Genomic DNA, 7,815 nt, shown 5'->3' on the forward strand with positions numbered 1-7,815 from the left:
AATATTCATAGCAGCAATGTCCACAATAGCCAAACTGTGGAAAGAGCCGAGATGCCCTTCAACAGATGAATGGATAAAGATGTGGTCCATATATACAATGGAATATTACTCAGCCATCAGAAAGGATGAATATCCAACTTTTACATCAACATGGATGGGACTGGAGGAGATTATGCTAAGTGAAATAAATCAAACAGAGAAAGTCAATTATCATTTGGTTTCACTTATTTGTGGAGCATAAGGAATAGCATGGAGGACATTAGGAGAAGGAAGGGAAAAATGGGGGGGGGGAATTGGACGGAGAGATGAACCATGAGAGACTATGGACTCTGAGAAACAAACAGGGTTTTAGAGGGGAGGGGGGAGGGGGGATTGGTTAGCCCGGTGATGGGTATTAAGGAGGGCACGTATTGCATGGAGCACTGGGTGTTATACGAAAACAATGGATCGTGGATCACCACATCAAAAACCAATGATGTATTGTATGGTGACTAACATAACATAATAAAATTTAAAAAAATAAAATAAAATAAAATAAAATAAAATCATGTCTAGGGGCTTCTGGGAGGCTCATTCAGTTAAGCATCTGACTTGATTTCATCTCAGGTCATGATCACAGGGTTGTGAGATGGAGCCCTACATTGGGCTCTGCACTGGGCTTGGAGTCTGCTTAAGATTCTCTCTCCCCCTCTCCCTCTGCCCCTCCCCACCACGGTCTCTCTCTCTCTCAAAACGAAACAAAAAAAACTTATGTCTAATACATTATCTTATCAAGATGTGTCTTGGCACCATTATTAGAATGATCCTAACTAATGTATTAAATTAAATGCCCATATAAAATTACTTTTATGAATAATATTTCATGTTCCAGAAGAACAGAATCAAATGAAGAAAAATCAAAACACATTTCTAAAACCTAGTATTAAAGTCACTGTCAAATAAATGAGTGTCTGGCATTTGACAAATTTATTATAAATTACTGGAACTAGAAGAATCTTCAAAATCTACTTTAACCCTTCATTTTTCATATGAGAAAATAAAGAACCAGGAAGGTGACTTGTAAAGGTCTCACAGCTAATTAACAGCAGAGCTAGGTGAGAATGAATATTCTTTGACTCCTTCCTAGGGCAGTGTTCTTTCTAACACACTACCAAGCCTCTCATAGATACAATAAATTCTAAACTTATAGGTGGGCTGTATTTCAAAAACTCATCTATGAATCACTTGCAGTTAGAATTGGGAATTCATTTTTCCCTAGAAATAATTTTCTAAATTGGGTTGAATTCCTAAATTAGTCCCCAATTACAGGTACCCTAAGGAACAATAGTCCTGTAATTCACAATGCACAATAGGGAAGAATTAAAGTTAAGGAAGGGCTATTTTTATATGTAGCTCCTTGAACCTCACAGGTTAAGTTCCTTGAACATGCTACTAATGATTACTGTTATAGTTGAAAATGCAACATGGGGGCGCCTGAGTGGCTCAGTCGTTAAGCATCTGCCTTCTGTTCAGGTCATGGTCCCAGGGTCCTGGGATCGAGCCCCACATCGGGCTCCCTGCTCCGCGGGAAGCCTGCTTCTCCCTCTCCCACTCCCCCTGCTTGTGTTCCCTCTCTCACTGTGTGTCTCTCTCTCTCAAATAAATAAATAAAATCTTAAAAAAAAAGAAAGAAAAGAAAATGTAGGACGAGTTTCTAATCACATATTACTGTGATTCGAGCACCGCTTCCTGACTTTCATATTCCAATTTCGTAAGAATTATGTTTTGGGATTTTCCCCCCACTTATGGTATCTGCCAAATGTTCTGCAGTTGCTAGCCATCCTCAGCTGTGTGTCTACTTGACTCCAAAACCTTCCTGTAGGAGCTAGAAGGACTTTATAAAACATGGCAGATTCAACATAGTCATTGGCTTAAATCCAATCAAAATTAATTGCATCAAAGACAATTTAATATCCTTATTAGATTAAGGTAATCCAGGGCTACACCCAGAGCTGATTTATGGGCCATGTATCAAGGGGATGGAAGGTGTAAGAAAAATCTGGGTTTATAAAAAAGATGAATAAAGGAAAGCAATGCTGTGTAATCAACTAATAAACGTCCACCATGCTAGAAGAGAATGTCCCTTGACCTATGAATTTCCTGCAAGGCAAAGAGTCATTTACAAACTTCATGTAGTCTTTTCTCACCATAAAATTCACAAACTGCCTCCACTTCTATAAATCCCCTTCTACCAATGTTACTGTCATACCCTGAGTTCACCAGATTTCTCATGTACATACTGTAGTTACAGAGAAGTCCACCAAAGGATTTTTTTCTGATTTCAGAATACATATATATTATACATACATACAAAGCTAGGTCTTAGACATGTATAATTGTATAGCTACAGATCAATTCATTTTAATGGATTACCTTTAATAGAAAAACATAGAAATCATATTAAACAAAGGCAAACTCAGACATCTGATGGTTATATATTACATTAGCATTTTCTATGTATACTTACTGAAATTCATTAATAAATTTTACTCCTTCCAGGATAGTATAAGCCCTGACTAAGCCGAGTTAAAAAAAATAATAATAAAGAATTGGCATTAAAATTCAAAGAAATGTAGAAGTCTATAAAATGACATACCAAATGAAGACTAGAATTCCCTACAGCTTCCTCCCTTACTGCTATCTCTCCACCAGAAGAGACAAAAGAGTAAGAAAAAAAAAATCAAACAGAATGAAGGAAAATGTTAGTGGAAACTACTTCATATGAATGACTTTAGGGGAAAAAAATAAAGTTCTACATTAATGGAAGAGTATAAATTATAAAATTGTATTTCTTTTATCATCATGCACTAAACACACACACACACACACAAATTAGAATTATTCAAATAGAAGAAATCAAAGGGTAGGGACCTAAACATAATAATATTCAAGTATAGTAAAATCTTAACCAAATTAAATTGAAAATTACTTAATTAAAATTTTTTCCACATAATTTCTAATGAGTTTTTAAGCATTAACAAGACATCAAAGAAAATGACCTATTTTAGAAAGATTTTCAACAATAATGTTGAAACCAGTAGTATTCTAGTTAAACAAAATAATTCAGATTAGCTTGAATACCCGATATACACCCAAGTATTTTTTTAATCTGAATTTCAAGTTTATGCACACCTACATACATGCACACACACAGGATACACTTAGTCTGTTTTCACAGAGATTAGTCTACATTCTAAAATGCAGTATTTCCATTTGAAAAGCTATTAGATATTGCTATTAATTTTTAAGGAAATGTTCAATTCCTTATCTCTGAACACTTCTAAATCTATATAGTTTAGGAGTAATCAAATGTAAATCAGTATACTGATGTGCTACTAAATAGAGAACTCCAAAGACAGTCCACTCAAGATCTAATGTGCAATTATGTGAAAGCATACACATAAACCACAGGGAGAAATGTGGGAAAGGATTCACCATCACCTCTTACTGTGTTCTCCCATAATGAATGAGGGGTCTCAGAATGATCACTGCTTTTGTTAATCAGCTGAACTGCAAATTCTTACTTTTCCTTCTAATCCATTAAGCCTCAGCTACAAAGCCTTCCCTGTCTTTCCTGAACAGGGATGGGCCCTTCTTTCTCCTATGCTCTCATAGCATTTTAAACATACCTCCATTATCACCATTAAATTCTTGTATTTTAATTCCTTATTTGCATGACCATTTCCAATGCAAGTTTTAATCTCCTAGAGAAAGACATTCTATTATTTTGCCAAATTACCTTTCACTTTGTTAGAGTTCAATATATACTTCCCAAATGAAGGAATGATCAATCAAAACTGTATCAGAGATTCATTCCTTCATTATGTAGAGTAAGAGTTGAGATAGCAAGACAGTTTTTCTGACATGTTTTTCATTCCCACACTCCCTGTGTTACTAAAGAAAAGGCCTATAATTGCCTTTTTATTATAAAGAAAGAAGTATTTCCTGCTTCCTTCAAAGACCAACCTCTCCAATTCTATTTTATTCCTTCTCAGTTTCTCACAGGGTTTGTTCCCACAATTATCCCCTCTCTCCTGCATCATCAATTATTCTCTTCAGCTTAATTATTCCCATCAGCTTAAAATATAGTCTGGTATCCTGTATCTTAAAATTTTTAAATATAAATAAAGAAAATAAAAATAAATCCTCTCTTGCCCTCATATCCTCTTCCAGTTACTGTTTTTTTCCAGGAGCTATTTCTCACCTCCCCTTCACTGCAAAACTTCTTGAATGTGTTAGTGGTATCTGTCTTAACTTCCTCATTCCCATTCTCTTGTCAGGTCACTCCACTTGGGCTTCATATTTTTATCACCACTACACTAAGACTGCTCTCAGGAAGGTGCTGCTCCCCACCATGTTGCCAGCTCCCACAGACACTTCTCTGTTAATCCTGCTCAACCTCTCAGGTCATTTGACAAGGTGGATCACTCCCTTCTTCCAAAGACATTTTATTCTCTTAGCATCCTTAACCACACAAGCTAGCTTCTTTTCCTCCTATTGCAATGACTATTTCTTAAACTTCTTTCCTGACTCTTCTTCCTCCCCTCAACCCCAGGAATGACCCAAGGATGAGCTCCATCTCTCTTCTCTACATCCCCTCCTACAGTATTAAATATAATCTATATACAGATGCCTCTCACATTTCATTCTATGATTCTGATCTCTCTCTAAAATGCAATAATCTTATGTTGAACTGTGAACTTGACATCCGCACTTGAATTTCTAGTGGGCATCTCATAGTTAACAAGTCCAAAGCAGAAATCTTGATTTCAATTTGTTCTTCCCCCAATTTTCTCCATCAGAATAAACTCTACCATTTATCAAATTGATTTCTTAAGAACAATGAGGATCTTTATATGAGTTATGTATTGCTCTGTAACAATTCTCTCAAACAACAGCTTAAGACAATAAACATTTATTATATTAGTCTTTGCAGGTCAGGATACCAGATATAGCTTAGTGGTTCTAGCCCAGGGTCTCTCATAAGACTGCAGTCAAGCTATTGTCCAAGGTTGGTCATCCAAAACTTTGAGTAGAGATAGAAGAATCCACTCTAAGGTGGCTTACTCAATCAGTGCTGACTGTTAACATAAGCCTTCAATTCCTTTCCACAGGGACCTCTCCAAAAGACTGTCCAAATAGCTTTATGATATGGCAGCTGACTTCCCCCAGAGCAAATGATCCAAGAGATAGCAAGGCAGGAACAGGAATTCTTTTTATGACCTAGTGTCAAGATTCACACTCACTTCTGCAAAATCCTATTGGTTACCCAAGTTGGCCCTACTTGGTTTGTGATGGGACAACACGAGGACATGAACACCAAGAAGCATGAATCACTGGGGGCTGTCTTGGAGGCTGGCTAATATAATCTCACATGGAGAAAAGGAAATCACATAATTGAATTCTTCATGGTCTTTTTAACCCCAGATGTTTCTTTACTATGAATTGTTCCACTACATAAAAACACAACACAGAAAAATATGGAATATGGCAGCCTGACCACAGGTCCCTGTCATCCTCCTCTTCCCAAGCTTCAGTAGATTTACATAGTGTGTTTGAGACTATGGGATTTACAAGAAGCTTTGGAGAAGTAAGTTAGGGACTTTCATATACTGTGTACTAGGTAGGAGACTAGAAGTCTCAGGAGCTAAAACTCCCCAAATAAAGACAAAAAAGTCATAAGTCCCAAAATTAGCTTAGTCAAAACATGTGAGAAGCTCCTCAGGAAGGCCGAAACCTGATTGTGAACAATCCTGATAATCTCCCCAATGTAGTTATATGGTTTCTCTGTTATCTATATAGAGCTCTGTAACATACTAAAATGATATAAAACCTTACCAAGGAGTTGAATGGCATTCTTCCTAAGAAATATCATCATAATTAGCACTCTTGAAAAAATTCTTTTACTGGAGATCTTTGGATGGTAAGTGACAAAAATCCAAGCAAACAAAAGTTGTACCATGTAATCAAATTCTAGAGATGTAAGTTAGCCTCAGAAAGACTAAAACTAGTGCCGTCTAGCTTTCATTTCTGTTTCTCTTTAGGCATCAGTGTATTTTACAGAGTAGAAGTCTCATTCAGCTATAACTATAGCCAGCATTGACTCCTGGCTCATATTTTCTCAATTCAGTTACCAGAAAGAGAAGGCTCTTCCTGCTTGACCCAAGCAGGAAGGCTTGAAAAAAAATCTCAAAGGACTCTCCTTGACTCAGCTTGGTCACATGACCACCTCACTGAATCAGGGGAGCAGAATGCTATAACTCAGTTATATTGTGTTCATTCCTGAGAGCAAGGAACATGGAAGAGTCCATTCAGAATACATGTTATAGTAGTAGTAGAACTAGTTCTCTGAATGAGGAGGCATGCTATTCCCAAGAGAAATGAGAGCCAAATGCCAGACAAAACAATGAGTGTCAACTATACTTCTAACCCTAAAATATAATAGCTATCTACATACTTGAGAATGCAGGATCTTGGGAAATGGATGGTAGCAAAATAAAAAAATAAGTTATTTTAATATTTTCATGGACTTAACAAGTCTTTACTGGGATTCATCTCAGTTACTGATGGCAAACAAACAAACAAAAATCTCATAAAAAATATAAATTAAAGCAAATCAATGCATACAATAAAAAAATCAGCAATTGGGGCACCTGGGTGGCTCAGTCATTTAAGCATCTGCCTTTGGCTCAGGTCATGATCTCAGGGTCCTGGGGAGGAGCCATGTTGGGCTCCCTGCTCAGCGGGAGTCTCCTCCCTCTGCCCCTCCCCATGCTCATGCTCTCTCTCTCTCAAATAAATAAATAAAATATTTTTTAAAAAATCAGCGGTTCAAAGAAGAAGGTCATTTCTGAGCATTATATGGTGAATTACTATAAAACAAAAAGGTGTAAAAGGAAATTAGACCACTGAATTCAAAACTCAGTTGGAAGAATTCTCTAAAAACTTAAAGGGAAAAAAAAACAGTAAAATAAAAATCATAGAAAGAAGGACATTAGAAAAATAAGATAGGCCCAGGACATCAAATAGCCAATAACAGTTCAAAAGCAGGGAAGAAAACAGACTGGAGCAATTCAAAAGAAAAAGAGGAAACTTTCTCAGACCAGACCACATATTAGTCAAGATTTATGAAATCACACTCATAACTACATATATGGAATGATGGAATGGCTAAACTTCAAAAATAAATAAATCTTACAAACATACACACATATTTTATAAAAAGTTTTCCAGGAAGAAAAGGATAATTGGATATATATCACCCATATGCAAGCCTTGCTTTTAGTGATAAGAAAAACTCATCCTTTCACCAAATATTTATTAAATTACTATGTGCTGTTTAGCAGCTGGAGATACAATAGTGAACAAATTAGATAAAGTCTCTGCTATGGAACTTCTGTTCTAGTGGGACTAAATGAAACTGCAAACAACGTGGGAAAAGCTTACTGAGATAGATAATCTCTGTCTAGGTAAGAAAATTTTGTGTTTCATCATATTTTTTTCATCATATTTAAGAGGTGATACTACATTTTATTTTATGTTCTAATATTTGTTCTATTAATTAGGATTAGGTTCAGCTCTAAGATTGAATTAACAGTGGTTCATATTCTCTCATAAAGAGTCCACAAGTAGTGGCCTTTGGGCATTCTAACAGCTCAGCTCTATGAAATCTTTAAAAATCCAGGCTCCTCTATCCCTAAGAATGTACCCTGTACCTACCCCCACACACACTCGCCCCCCCACACACACACACTCCCCCAAAATCGTTTAGGGAAT

The sequence above is a fragment of the Phoca vitulina genome, unplaced genomic scaffold (assembly GCF_004348235.1).
Source record: "Phoca vitulina isolate PV1807 unplaced genomic scaffold, GSC_HSeal_1.0 scaffold2, whole genome shotgun sequence".
Lineage (NCBI taxonomy): Eukaryota > Metazoa > Chordata > Mammalia > Carnivora > Phocidae > Phoca > Phoca vitulina.